Source organism: Ochotona princeps, chromosome 2, assembly GCF_030435755.1.
Source record: "Ochotona princeps isolate mOchPri1 chromosome 2, mOchPri1.hap1, whole genome shotgun sequence".
NCBI lineage: Eukaryota > Metazoa > Chordata > Mammalia > Lagomorpha > Ochotonidae > Ochotona > Ochotona princeps.
Genome location: NC_080833.1, coordinates 31,101,014 through 31,115,870, shown reverse-complemented (window position 1 = coordinate 31,115,870; position 14,857 = coordinate 31,101,014). Strand labels below are relative to the sequence as shown.

Genomic DNA, 14,857 nt, shown 5'->3' with positions numbered 1-14,857 from the left:
CTTCCCTCTCAACAATAGAAACCAAGAGGGTATGGTTTAAATACCTGCCTGAAGAACCAAAAGTGTATATAATTAGAATTTTGTGATCTAAAACCCTGAAATACAACAAATTCTTATTAATTATATTCACCCATTAATATAGTTCCTGAGAAAAGATTTATCTGAAATGTAGAGTGACCGAGAAACAATGAGAAGAGGGTAACAGTGAGAGAATGGGGCTTAGGACAGTCTGGAGCCAGGAGCCAGGAGCCCCTTCCCGGTCTCCCACAAGGGCAGCAGGGGTACAAGTATTTGGGCCATCTTGCAGGCCATTAAATGGAAGCTGGATAGGCAACATAGCGGTTGAGACTAAAGTGGCACCCTGATACAGAATATCAGTGTCGCAGCAGCTTACTGTGCTGTTCTACAATGCAGGCCTCACATGATGTTCTTAACATATAGAAATGACCTACTTGGGTTTCCAAAGCTCCCAAACTGCAAGAAGCAAAATGGGAAGCAATACAAGTCACTACATCCAGCAGAACTGGAATGTACCTGCCTCAAGTAGACTCTAATAACTACACATTAGACCAAAAGCCTTTTGAAATATGAACCAGAAAGTGCTGGTGAGTCTTGTTACTTAAGGAGAGGCAAGAAGCTGCACATTGATTTATTCTCATTTGTAGCTGCTTACTGGGGGAAAAGGTACATACTAACGTGAGTGCATTTTTGAAAATGTATTTAGTTTTTGGGTTTTTTATAACATTTATTTTTACCTGAGAGGCATATTTATTCAGAGCAAGAGAGAGAATCTTCCATCTGCTGGTTCACTCCCCAAAACACTACAACAGCCAGAGCTGAGCTGATCTGAAATCAGGAGCCCAAAGCTTCTTCCGGGCCTCCCTCGTAGGTGAGGGGCTCAAGGACTTGGGCCATCTTCCTCTGCTTTTCCAGACACATTAGCAGGGAGCTAGACTGGAAGTGCAGGAAGCCATTCCTCCAAATGGCTTCCTTATGGGATACCTGTACAGCAGGTAGAGGTTTAACATACTACTCCAGGGAATGGCCCCAGGTTAATTTTTAAGACACAAATAAAAGGAAATAAATGAGTCAAGCTCCAGAATCTCTAGTTAGCTCTTTTCCTCTTAAAAAGCAATGCAACAACATCCACTCAATATGTAGCTGCCAAGTATGGATCAGAGTAAATCATTTCATACACAATCATTTCCGAACAGCTGCATGGCTCTGGGATCCAGAAATCTATAATTGCTTTCTTCATATACTTCGCAAATCTGAACGCGTTCCCCAAGATGCCCTCTGTATCTTTGTCTATCTTATATGTGACATTACTTAGGCTGTGCCTCCAAGACCTGGACACACCTCCACCTGCTCCTCCCAATACATCCCAGGATCAGTAACTTTGGCTTCCAGACCTTAATCGAAAAACTCTCTCCAGCAGGATCCATGATAGGATTCCAACGACTGAGTATGTGCTTACAAGCCCCGATGCCCTTCCTGTATGATGAACTCAGACACAGGGACTGCAAGGTCACTCTCAAACTGGGTTATACTCCAAGTCCACACCCCTGGATCTTGATGACACTCTCAGGGAGTTTATGGTGTCCCACGGCTGGGTCTCCCTTAGGGGCTTACCCGCACCCCATCCTGGGTTCTCCTGCAGCCGGCAGGACCCCTCTGAAATCAGGAGATCCTCCCGCCCCATGCCAATCCCAGGTCATGCCACAGACTATTCCCCCCGAGCCTTCCTCTCTCCCTCCTCCGTCAGGGCCCCAAGTTCGCCCGCAGCCTCCACCCCACGCCTGCGCCACAGTGGAGGTCACCGCCCCCCGCGCTCAAGGCCGAGAGGCGCGCGGCCCCGCAGCCTCCGACTCCTCCATCACCCCCGAGGCCGGAGCCGGCGCGACCAATAAGGTGCCAGGTCCGCGGCCTGCCCGCCACCGACCAATCACGAGCGAGCCCCCCCGCCGTCGCCTTCCGCCAATGGGAGAAAGCCCGCGGGCCGGGCCGACCAGCCGCACGGACTCTATGAGCTCGGCGACGGCGGCGAGCCCGGTGGCAACACAACATGGCGGCGGGCGGGCCGGACCGAACGCCCGCCGCGCCGTGGCCGTGCGAGGGCAGGGAGGCCCTCAGCCCAAGGCGGGAAACGCCGCCCCTCCCCCCGCGGCCGCCTCCCCCGCCTCCCGCCTGCCCACCCAAAGCTGCCGCACACTCACACGTCTCTCGTTCACGAGTACCGGGAAGAAGCAGGAGCCGCCGCCGCGCTCCTGCGGCGTCGGGCAGTGCAGAGGCCCGGGCAGAGCGGAGGGGAGGGGGAAGCGTGCGTCACGGAGAACGGAGCGCGCGCGAAGCGGGGGCACAAACAAGATGGCGGCCACGCCGTTTGTACCGTCTCCCCCTCCCTTCCCCCTCCCTTGGCGCCAGGGTTCTCTGTAGCTTCTAGTGCGCAGAAGCTGAGTTGCCTCAAATCTCGCGAGAATTCGGTAGGGCTGCCTGCGAGGAGCGGCGTGGGAGCTGAGATGTGTACCGATCCTGCCTTGGTGTTCTGAAACTGTGGGACTCTGCTACGGTGCCCATACCTTTGAGTATTAGGAAAGATGTAGACCGGTGTTGTTATCTGAGGAGAAGTGAAACTGGGATTCAGCACGCCGTTAAAGATAGCGACCAGCAACAAGAATTCATAACACGCGGGTGCTGAATGCCAGGCTGTTAAGTGATGCACTCCAGAGTAAAAGACAGTACCTTATTGTTTTCTCATTTGAGCCAAGGATTAAAAAAAGAGTATTCGTCAAGGATGATTGGAAACCACAGCTGCAAGTATCCTGAACATCCATTTATCCACAATTTGTGTCTTTGATCTCCTCAAGCCACTTAGTCCAAAAAGCCTTCGTGTTAATTCTGTTTTGCAGTTGCTAAAACTGAAGCTCAAAAGGGTCGTGTTGGTTGATCAAAGACCCATGAGTGACAAAACCAAGCCCATATAACCTTGAAGTCCGTAGCTGTGTTTATCAAATGAATATTGAATGGAATTTTCCACAGGAAGCACGTTAGCTAGCAAGCCTAGGACTAGGACTGCCCCCAGGTGATGGTCAACCCGAGTGTGAGAAATGACCTTGGAACCTTTTTGAGGGCTGTGTTGGGTGGGTTCTCCGCAGTAAAAACAGAGGAGCTAGTGTTGTGGCTCAGCGGGATGAACCAGCACTGGTGATGCCAGCATCCGTTATCATACCACCATTTTCGTTCTGGCTGCTCCGCTTCAGATCCAGCTCTGCTGATGTGCCTGGGAAAGCAGGGGAAGATGGGCCACCCACGTGTGAAACCAGAATGATGTTCTTGGCTCCTGGCTTTGCTTTGGCCCAGCCTTGCATGTTGTGGTCATTTAGGAACTTAATCAGTGGATCAAACATAAATGTTTATCTCCTCTCTGTTGCTCTTATAGAAGAACATTTGTAATTGTATTTTCAAAATGTATCTGGTACTATGTCTCAACTGGCTAATTCTCTGCCTGTAAACATCAGCATCCCATATGGGTGCTGGTTCATGTCCCAGGTGCTCCACTTCCTATCCAGCTCTTTGTGTGTGCCCCGAGAAAGCAGTGGAGAATGGCCCAAAGCCTTGGAACCCTGCACCTGGTTGGGAGACCAGGTTCCTGGCTTCAGATCAGCTCATCTCTAGCTGTTGTAGCCAATAGCTGGAAGATCTTTCTGTCTCCCCTTCTCTCTGTAAATCTGCCTTTCTAAAAAAAACAAATCTTTCAAAAACTCAGTAGCTAAGACTGCTGGCAACCCAGGCATCCTATATGAGCATACCTAGGTTGGAGTGCCTAGATAGTGCTCAAGCATTGATCAAACATATTCGAAGTCCATATTGTGAGTGACTGACACGTGGCATAATGTGTAAAGCTGCTTCCTGTGGCATCAACATTCCATATGGGTTCAGGTTTGAGTTCCATGTCCTATCCGGCTCCCTGCTAATGTGCCTAGGAAAGCAGCAAAGCTGACCCAAGTGCTTGTGCCTCTGCACCCACAGGAGAGATCCTGATGAAGCATGTGGTTCTTGGCCTCAGCCTGGTCCAGCTGTGGTAATTGTGGTCATTTGGAAAGTGGCCAACAGAATGACGATTCTCTGCCTCTGCTTCTGGCTTACTCTCTCCATAATTATGCCTTTCACGTGAATTTGTAAAAAAAAAAAAAAATCCTTCAAAAAAGTGCGCCTTGTGCCCTAGAGGCAACCCTCTGTGTCCTTAATCCTTCACTTCAGTTAACTCCCCCACTCCCAGTAGGGGATTCACTAGGAGGCTTGGGACGGCAGCAGTTTACAATGTGGCACTAAAGCATTTCAAAGTCAACGTTACAATCATACTAATGCATCAAAATCAAATACTATTCCTTGCTATGGATCATATTATCATCATCAATATTCTTTGCCCCTCCCTTTCTAGAACTCTATCTGGCCTATTCTTTGGAAATTCTACTCCTCACTCTAATGTTATCAAGTTTGGCCTTACTTTGATCAGCCTCATATGAGTAGAAACAGCATGAGCCATCCCAGGATTCTCTCATATTTTTCTGACACAAAAGCAGCATGTCCCAAAGAGAACTGCTTCTGCAGTTTTGGCTCCAGAAGAAAGGTGTGCAGGACTACAAGTGGTTGCACCTGCTATTTTTAGAAAGATTTGTTTGCTTTGAAGGCAAACAATCTTCAATACACTGGGTTCACTGCTCAAGTGCCCACAATAGCTAAGCGCAGGCCAGGCTGAAGCCAGGAGCCAGGAACTCCCTCTGGGTTTTCCATGTGGATGGCAAGAACACAGGCAATTGGATCAACAATATCCTCACAGCTGCATCCCAGATGTGTTAGGAAGCTTAATTAGAAGAATGAAGTAGCACCCCAAACAGCAGTTTAACCCACTGTGTCACAGCACCCACTCCAATTTTATTCATTGTAAGTCTACAGTCCAGTGCCATTAGGTGTATTCAACAGCAGAATTTGTCATCATTCCCTAGTGAGACTCTTTGTGCATGGAACACTGACTTCGCATTCCCCACAGCCCTGCCTCTGCTAATCACCATTCTACTTTGTACCTATGCTTTGACTATTCTAGCTACTTTGTAGGAGAACCACACAGAACATATAATTTACTTGATAAGATCTATTAATTTGAAAGAAGGTGAAAGAGAGTGAGCTCTACTTACAGGTTCAGCTCCCCATATGACTGCAACAACCAGAGCAGAGGCATGCTGAAGCTAGGAACTTAGGACCACATCCGGGTCTCCCACATGGTTGGCAAGAGTTGAAGTACTTGGGCCATTTTCTGTTGCCTTCCTCGGACACACTAGCAAGAAGCCAAAGCAGATGCCGAGAACCTGGGACTCAAACTGGCACACATGTGGGACGCTGGTGTCACAAATGACAGCTTCACTGGTTATGCCACAACACTGGCCCAATGTGTGTTCTTTTGTGTCTAGCTTATTTCACTGAGTATAATATTTTGAGGTTTATCAAGATTGTGGCATATGCAACAGTTTCATTTCTTTTTATGGCTGAATGATATTCTACTGTATGTATAGATCATTTTGCTTGCTAATGTCAATGGGCAATTGAGGTATTTCCACCTTCAGCTACTCTGAGTTGTTTCTATAAGTTTTGATACACAAATTTATGTTGGACTCTGCTCTCCTAGTATATACTTAGATATGAAATTATTGAGCCATATTATAATTTTATATTTATTATTTTTACTACCCTTATTATTTGGGAGAACCTCTATATTGTTTTCTTTTTTTTTTTATTAAATTTATTCATTAGGGCCCAGCGGCATGGCCTAGCGGCTAAAAGTCCTCACCTTGAATGCACCGGGATCCCGTATGGGCGCCGGTTCTAATCCTGGCAGCTCCACTTCCCATCCAGCTCCCTGCTTGTGGCCTGGGAAAGCAGTCGAGGATGGCCCAATGCTTTGGGACCCAACACCCACGTGGGAGACCCGGAAGAGGTTCCTGGTTCCCGGCTTTGGATCGGCACGCACCGGCCCGTTGCGGCTCACTTGGGGAGTGAAACATCAAATGGAAGATCTTCCTCTCTGTCTCTCCTCCTCTCTGTATATCCGGCTTTCCAATAATAATAAAATCTTTTTAAAAAATTTATTCATTAATTACATTGTGTTGTAATTTCATAGGAACTGGAATTCTCCCCGCACTTCCCCACACCCTCCCCCCATGGTGGGTTCCTCCACCCTGTTGCGTAACCATAGTTCAAGTTCAGTTGAGATTCCCTCTTTACAAGCATATGCCAAGCATAGAGTCCAACATCTTATAGTCCAGTCAAGTCCAACTATTTATTGGGTAGACCCTCTCTGGTCTGAGGGCAGAGCCAGCAGAGTATCATCCCGATCAAATAAAAGCACTAACATACCATCAGCAACAATTGACATTGTTATGGAATTAATTGGCATAGTATTGAGCAGCCAACATGTTAAAAATAAATGCGAGTTTTTAACCACATTCTGTGACCACCCCATTCACATTTCAATTTTAGTTTATATACGACATATGACATAACATAATCTATATTGTTTTCCATTGGAGTTACACCATTTCACATCCCACCAGTGGTATAAAATGTTTCCATAGGAGAGCGATATGATTAAAATTATATTCAGAGACAATGTGAAAAAAGAGAGGAGGATGGGGGCCCAGCGGCATGGCCTAGTGGGTAAGGTCCTCGCCTTGAACGCACCGGGATCCCATATGGACGCTGGTTCTAATCCTGGCATCTCCACTTCCTGTCTATCTATCCTTCTCTCTGTAAATCTGACTTTGTAATAAAAATAAAATAAGTCTTAAAAAAGAGAGAGAGAGAGGGGAGGATGGAAATAAGGTACAGAATGGCCAGCTGGAGTTCCACAACAGTTCAGGCAAGACATGATGAGAGCACCAATAGCATCAGTCTTAAGGAGGTAAAAGGAAGAGCATATCAATGCAGAGGTGATGTAGCCAACATGGATTTCAAAGGACTTGGTCACTGATTAGCTGTTGACAGGGTAGAGAATAAAAAAGTGCATGTTCAGTATAACTTTCAGGCCAAGAGGAAGAACATTTGTTGTCTTGCCTGATTAATACTCCTTTCCTTTCATAGTAATGGCACTCTACTTTTGCTTTTCTCTTTGTTAGATTATAGAATCATCCTTCATCCCTGTATAGCCCTGGACTGGGAGGAGTGTGGCCATGAGAATGTACCTTTAAGATCTCTGACTCAGGGAACTGTAACTCATCAACAATCCAATTGTTGACCTGTGAAATACATTGCCCTTCACCCTGAGTCTTACTTCTTGTAGGCTGCTCCTAACCAATGACATGGAACACAACAGGAATTTAAGATCAGGCCTCTTTTGCAGTCTCTCTCTCTCTCTCTCTCTCTCTCTCTCTCTCTCTCTCTCTCTCTCTCTCTCTCTTCTCTTACAGCTCTATTTGTTTATTTGAAAGTCAGAGTTACAAAGTGACCACAAGGTAGAGGCCAGGAGTCTACTCTTGGTCTCCCACAGGGGTATCAAGGGCCCAAGCACTTGGGCCATGCTTTGCTGCCTTCCCAGGCCATAAGCAAGGAGCTGAATTGGAAGTAAACCAGCTGAGATTGAAGCAAATCTAACATATGGAATGCCAGTGTTGCAGGTGGTTGTTCCACTTACCACACAACAGGATAAGCCCCAGTGGTTGTCCTCTGGTGGACAGCTTTGACTCAAGGATTTCTCATGGCCTTGCCACACTAGCCCTAGAGCTTCACTGCAGGACTTGGCACTTGACCTTGTCATTAGGAAGCCAGTTGGAATGCCACATTGGGGTGCCTAGGTTTGCTACCTAATTGCAGGTTTGACTCCAGCCTACTGCTGCTATAGGCACTGGGAGATGATGGTGATAGCTCTCTGCCACCCACATGGAAGCACTGAATCTAGTTCAGTCTCTAGCTGTTGTGGAGATCTGGGGAACATATCAGTGAATGGGAGCACCATGTCATCTCTGCATCTAGATTAAATAAAATTTCTTAAATCTATTTTTCAAGATTTATTTTTTATTGGAAAGTCAGATATACAGAGAAAGGGAGAGACAGAGAGGAAGATCTTCCATCCACTGATTCACTCACCAAGTGGCCACAGAGGCCAGAGCTGAACTGATCCGGAGCCAGGAGCCAAGAGCTTCTTCTGGATCTCCCATGCGACTGAAGTTCCCAAGGCTTTGGGCCATCCTTGGCTGCTTTCCCAGGGCACAGGCAGGGAAGCAGGCTGCCAGGACACGAACTGGTCCCCATGTGGGATCCTGGCATGTGCCAGGCAAGGACTTTAACCACTAGGCTATGGTGTGGGCCCTAAATGTGTTTTGTAAAGAACTTTACTACAATATAACATGCTTCCACCTAGAGCTCCTTCCTTTTCTGTCTCCTTTAGACCTGTATTACTGTCTGGTGGTTCTCACCCATTTTCTTAATATATTTCTTGCATCTTATCCTATTCTGGTGTCTACCTGAGTACCTCTTTGTTGCCCCATCTGGCATGGGCAGGCACATGATCAGGTCTGACCAATCATGCAACTGGTAACAGATATTCCACCTCTCAAACTGTAGGATCAGACTTCCTGAGCAGACACAAGTGAATCAAGGGGACTTAGCAAACTTTGTGGCATGCTGTAAATGGGAGACAAGAAACAGAAAAATACAGGGTAAGACAATTCATTGTCTTTCCCTTTGTCTGATGCTTTAAAAAAAGATTTATTTATGTTTATTGCAAAGACAGATATACAGAGAGGAGGAGGAGGGACAGAGAAGGATCTTCTGTCTGCTGATTCACTCTCCAAGCGGCTGCAATGGCCAGAGGTGAGCTGATCTGAAGCCAGGAGCCAGGAGCTTCTTCCAGGTCTCCCACACAGGTTTGGGCCATCCTTGACTGCTTTCATAGGCCATAAACAGGGAGCTGGATGGAAAGTAGAGCAGCTGAGACATGAACCGACACCCATAGGGAATCCCGGCGCATGCAAGGCCAGGACTTCAGCCACTAGGCTACTGTGCTGGGGCCTCCCTTCCTCTGTTTTAAGGTATAATTTCTCCACATAACCTGCATGGCCAGAGAGGGACTACTGTCAACAGACCAGTGCACAGTCACTAGCATTACTTTTCATCTTGTCCTGCTTTCCCTCTTCCCTCATTCTCAAGACCCCAGGAGTGTGCCGGCCATAGAAAACGTTAGCAATCAGTGTCTCTTCTGGCTTTGTTTTCTAGCAAAATTTGCAAAGGCAGGTAATGATTTATAAAGAGATCTGCCCGTTACTGAAACTAAGTCAAGCAAAGCCTACCTAAAAAAGAGAGAGGGAGAGAGAGAGAGAGAGATTTTAAATATAAACATTGGCAACGGGATTTCTTCTTTGGGTGGTTTAAGTCACAAGGGCGATGGGTGACCACCACTCCTGCTTTATGGAGAGAGGTGGCGTGAACATGAAGACGTCACAGAGGAAGACAGGATTCAGAGAAGAAGGAGGTAGGGCCCTGATGTACTCAACACCCAGATCCGTCCTATCCCAGTATGCATTGCTGTTTCTGTAAACCAGTTTTTCTAATTGCTGTAATATAAAACTACAGTCGTCCCTGGAACCCACATCACCTCCATTCAACAGGTTGTATATGTGATTAGATTCTCAGACTCAATTCCAACTTAATGGGAGAATTCCTTTTTGGACTGGCTTTGATCAAGCATCCATCCTGGAACCACCCATTAAACCAATGTTGCTGTGGAACATGGGGAATAGCGCCATGAACATACATGACTGTGTCCTCTGAAACCCTAAGAATAAAGGTGTTCTAGAGGGTCAGAGACAGATTTTTCTTTTCAACTGGGCAAACCAAAAAAAGGGCTAGCTGTTCCCTGAGAGTAACTGGGAGAAAGGGTAAAAACTCAGAGTAGGAGGGCAGGACCTCAAAGCCAACATTACCAATGCAGCTTTCCGTAATGATGGAAATGCTTTCTGTTCACATTGCTCAGCATAGTAGCCCCTAGCTACATGTAACTATTGAGAACTTGAAAAATGGTTCCTGTGACAGAGATACTAAATTTTAAATATCCTTCATATTAAATTTTTAAGTATACACAGCTACATGTAGCTAATGGCTACATATTAGACAGCATGAAACTGGACTATCACCCCACTTTGGAAGGCAGCAGGAAGTCCTGGCTGCCTCTTGTGCTTTAGAGTCAGCCTGAACTGTGTTGGGGTTCCCACTCCACTTATTTAACCTCTCCAAGCTGGAGAAGTGTCAGGTACAAGGAGCAGGCAATGGCGTGTGACACCACAAAGAAAAAGGTTCTAAACATCTGCAAAGGCCCAAGGGACTTGGCAACTGAGACACTGCATGAATGAAGACAGATAAGTAGCAAAAGTGTGACAGGGTAAGCTCCAAACCAACTACTATAGCTTTTCGACATCTGCCGAATTCCTTTCCTCTGGAAGGCAATCTAGGTAGGGAGATATTAGGGATGTGAAATTCATCTCTTAATCCTGGCAGGCACACAGGGAACTGAGAACTCAAAGGTGGGTCCTGAAAAAGGGCTCCAAGATCAAGCCAGGGGAAACAGCCGGCAACTTTGTTAGCTGTGTCATCTGGAGACAAAGGTGGGATTTTATATTTAAAATCTCTCTCTCTCTCTCTCTTTTAGGTATGCTTTGCTTGACTTAGTTTCAGTAATAGGCAGATCTCTTTATTATCTCACCAAGGGAGCCACTTCATCTACCCACCCTCATTCCATAGCACTAGTGTGGCTAGACTGTGCATCCTCCAAGATCCATGGCTGTCTGCATGCTGGTGTCTCCTGTACTTAGAAGGGCTTGACATCAGAGTAGGTACTTAGTCTACATCTGTTAAATGGATGAATGAATGCAAGTAAGCAGTCTATTCTGTGGTGCATGGTAAACACCATGTGGTGCACTAAGTGCTCAGAGGGAGGTAACTATAGTGAGAAGAGGCCGAGGAATCCTTCTGGGCTTGGAAATTCTGTAAGGGCCACAGTGTAGAGCCTAACACAGAGCAACTGGTTGGTCAACAGGTGCTCAGTCTGGCAATTATGCTTGCTCAAAGGAAGAGATGTTGTATAAGGCTGGGGAAGGCCTTGGTAATACTAAGAGCTAGCATGCTCTGATCTCACTCAGTCCTTGAGCCCATTCAGAGAGATAAGTTTTATTATGCTAATTTTGCAGTTAAGAAAATTTAAAGAGGAGATGCAATTTATCTGAACTCACCCAACTCCAAAACGGTAGAATTAATTTAAAAAAAATTTTTTTTTGAAATTTTACTTGAAAGTCAGAGTACAGAGAAACACACAGGGAATCTTCCATCCATGGCTTCACTTCCCTAATGGTCACAACAGCCAGAACTGGGCTGATCTGAAGCCAGGAGCCAGGTTTCTTCCGGATCTCCCAAATGAGTGCAGGGGCCCAATCACTCCTCTGCTCCTTTCCCAGGCACATCATCTGGGAGCTGGAAGGAAGTGGAACAGCTGGACTCAAACTGGCCTCCATAATGGATGCCGGCAGAAGATTAGCCTGACAAACCGCTGTGCTGACCCCAGCAGCATGTCTGAATCCATGCTCTGGCAATGAAGGTTTGGGAGCAAAGAAAGACTCAGAAAGGGAAGCTTACAGAAGACAGTTCTGAGCTCAGAATTCACTGATTTCCTCCTTCTTCTTGGTGCCCTCTTCTCTGTTCCATAACCACTGCTTGCCTTCTTGCCAAGTTCCTCATCCCTTCTACTGAGCTTGCAGTTAGAGCCCTTCTGCTTTCTGTTTTTGCTCAACCATGTGTTTTCAGGTTTGACTCAGGGAAGCAGGAGTTGAGATGGGGTCAATGAAAGCTTCTGCTTTGTTGATCTGCTTTTGGTTTTAAGAGAAATTCTAGAGCAAGTGAGCAAGCAAAATATTTCAGTGGACAAGAGGAGACTGACAAAGCAAACAAGACAGAACATTTGCAGAGGGAAGCTCTTAGGGTTCTGAGCACAGGCCAAGAGGAAGGCTGGCCTCTGCTAGGAACTGCAGTCCTGTGCTTTCCTTCGGAATCACAGAACTCAGAGAACAGGGAGTGAGAAGCAGGAAAGTTAGGAAAGGAAAAGATGGACAAAAATCAAGAGCTAAGTATTGCAGCAATTGATGATGGCCTGAGAGAGGAGAACATTCAAATAGCAGGTCATAACCCGTTAAAACGTCATCATCATTTAGAAGCGTATAACCAGATTTCATGATTTAAATGGATAGAATATAATGTAAAAATTGAATTACTTGCCCATATCAGGAATACACACCAAGAAAACTATTATGAAGCTTGTTTCAGTCCAATATGGTCATACCGCACTTAACAATGAAGTATTTCTGAGAAATGTGTTGATTTCATCATGAAGTGCAGACATCATTGAGTATATATGCACAATCTTCAATGGTATAGATCAATCGCCTTACAGGACCTTGATACAGCCGAGAGATAGAAAGAGGAGGGGTATGAAGCTGTGTGCGCGCATCAGAGAATACAGTTACAGTAAATTTCCAGTTTTATAGATAGAAGAAACACACTCCAAAATAGTGAGAAAAATAGCAAATACATACAAAGGTAATGTAGCTATTATTGTTTTATACTATACACAGTTGTATGTGCAATGTTGTTATACAGTTGATAGTGCAGAAGGTTTCTTTATGTAGTACATTACACTACAACTTTATAATGCCTACAGAATCATGAGGTGATAGGAATTTTCAGCTCTGTTACACTCTTCTAGAACTATCATCCTCTGCACAGTCTGCTGTTAACTGAAACATTATTGGCATATGACTCTTGACTGTTTAGCATTTTTTTCTTATTGAAAGTAAGTAAAAAATATTTAAAAGCTACCATCTAGGATGTGACCATTGGGGAAATGACTAATCTCTAGAATGAATGTTCCTTCTGTTCTAGAGTTTTACATGATGCTTATAAACTGGTCTTGTTGGTCTTGCTTTGTGAAAGGTACCATACACCATAAGGGGCATAAACTCAAACAACTAAGACAGAACTCCCTAAGCAAGGATTACATGAGGGAGGCTATCCCTAATGCCAAGAAAGTAACCTTATCAGCAGGGCTACTCTTTCTTTCTAGTTTCCACTTCCTTTATTGTCCCAAGATGATTTCCAATATTCACGATTAGCAAGGAAACAGGCCTTGCCAGGCCTTCCCACAAAACTTCTGAGATTTCCTGCGCTTGGATTGGCTGACTTCTCCTGGTCCCATCCTTCTGTCCAATGGGATTGAGTGCCTTGATTGATTTCACCCTACTCTTTTCTGTTGAAGTTAGCTTCTTGGAACTATGTGGGTCCTGGAACAGAAATCAGGGGCTGTTACAAAAGAGGAGGAACAAGTACTTTGACATATCAGGCTAAGCCTTCACTGGCGGGGCCAGTGATCCCATAATGGTTGTCGGTTTGAGTCCCAACTACTCTACTTCCACTTTAGAGCCAGTTCCCTACTAATGCGCCTGGGAAAGCAGCACAAGATGACCTAAGTATTTTGACCCTTGTACCCACATCAGAGACCTGGAAGAAGTTCCTGGCTCCTAGTTTTGGAGTGGCCCAGCTCCAGCCATTGTAACTATTTAGGGAAGCTCTCTTTTTCTCTTCTCTCTCCCTCTCTCTCTCTCTCACTCTGTGTCCCTCTCTGTAACTTTGCCTTTCAAATAAAAATAAGTCTTTCTTTTTAAAGGAGGAAATGGAGAAATAAGGCAGCCAGTGAGTGTCCAATACATATAGCTTTTAATGATAGTATCAATATTGGTTGAAATCTTCAGCAATGTGTTGCTACTGGACTGCCTATTCACTGCACTTCACTCCAGCCTCCCCATGCTTTGCTTTGTGTTGAAGGACACTGCTCTTTGCAAACTACATTTCCTGGACTTTCCTTTCCAATTAACTTCCTGTCAGGTACAGCCAATGAGAATACAGGTGGGAGCCTGATTGACTAGAGAAAATGTGGCAGGGGGAATGGTGAAGCCCTTGTTCTGCCTGTCTCCTGCTGGAGTCTCTGGCAGTAGCATCTGGCTATGGGCTTGAAGGCCTCCAGTAATCCCAGCCATGGCAGGGATGGGTCACAGCCAGGGCTTCCAGCAGAGCTGGTGATGCACAGGAGCAGGAGGGTATAGCTGCCGTGATCTCTGGCATTTCTGTGTTCCATAGTGTGAGCAACAGGTATACATCTGGGTCAGTAACACCTTCCCATTTGAGCCTCCAGGCCTTGGTTACTCCTCTGTAACTACCTGCTTTGCTCCTTCAGGCTACAAAACTGGTTCTCTGAAATGAGTCTTCTCTACTTGAAATTCTAAGCACACATTTCCTTCTCTTGGCTTCCGCTCACTGACCCAGAGTTGCCCCGGCCATCAGATAGACTGAGTGCAATAATTCCTCGGTAGTGCTCTGTGCAGCAGCTAGGCTGGAAGATGCCACGAGAACAGACATGGAGCTCTCAACTAAGACCTTGGGAAGCGAATAAGATCAGAGTGTGGAGTAACTGCAAGCTGTCCACACTCTTTCCTTCCTCCTCACCTACACCTAACAGGTAGTACTGTGCTGTGGGGAGCTTGCTGCTTGCCTCCCAAGCTAACCTGTCTCTGGGTTGTGGCTGGAAGGAGTGGGCTCAGGCAGGATCAGGTGGAGCGCAGCAATGAGCATAGTTGGCCAAGGGCCCAATCCAGGAGAGCCAGCAAAGGGTGTCCTCATCACACAGTGGAGTCTAGGGAAGGGTGAGGAGCAGAGGCTATCACCTCTGCTCCTGCTCGTTAAAAATAGCACTGGCCTGCTTAGTATTTATATA

At 46.1% G+C, this 14,857-nt stretch overlaps 1 protein-coding gene across 1 annotated transcript in view; it reads right to left on the bottom strand.

Annotated features, from left to right (window-relative positions):
• Positions 1–2,432, bottom strand: part of NFYC (nuclear transcription factor Y subunit gamma) — a 75,766-nt gene extending 73,334 nt beyond the window's left edge. The window contains exon 1 of the mRNA XM_058679537.1: positions 2,219–2,432. The gene's annotated coding sequence lies outside the window, so the exon portion shown is untranslated. The remainder of the gene's footprint in view (positions 1–2,218) is intronic.
• Positions 2,433–14,857: the final 12,425 nt, after the last annotated feature.